Source organism: Dendroctonus ponderosae, unplaced genomic scaffold, assembly GCF_020466585.1.
Source record: "Dendroctonus ponderosae isolate FM_Combo_2020 unplaced genomic scaffold, Dpon_F_20191213v2 Dpon_F_20191213_8, whole genome shotgun sequence".
Taxonomy (NCBI): domain Eukaryota; kingdom Metazoa; phylum Arthropoda; class Insecta; order Coleoptera; family Curculionidae; genus Dendroctonus; species Dendroctonus ponderosae.
In genome coordinates this window covers 4,224,687-4,224,919 of record NW_026019016.1, presented here as the reverse complement: position 1 = coordinate 4,224,919, position 233 = coordinate 4,224,687, and the positions used below count along the sequence as shown (strand labels likewise).

Here is a 233-nt window from a genome sequence, read left to right as displayed (position 1 = left end):
CCATTCAATTCTCTATCCAACGATGCCAAAACGAATTCGGTGGCTCGAATGGTTCTTGAGAAACTTCGAAAAAAGCAGCGTTATGTTCACGTGGATTTCGCAACTCAAAAAAAAAAACCACGCAAATCTAAAACTTCTTGAATTCAAGCCTTTTTTGAGAAAACTGCCAACATTTCCCCATCCATGGTCCACTTTCTAAAAAGGCCATTTATTTCTGTCTAGAATGATGTACA

General features: G+C 38.2%; 1 protein-coding gene across 1 annotated transcript in view; it reads left to right on the top strand.

Moving 5' to 3' along the window:
* LOC109538084 (distal membrane-arm assembly complex protein 2) overlaps positions 1-233 on the top strand; it is a 2,720-nt gene that overhangs the window by 925 nt on the left and 1,562 nt on the right. The window lies entirely within an intron of this gene.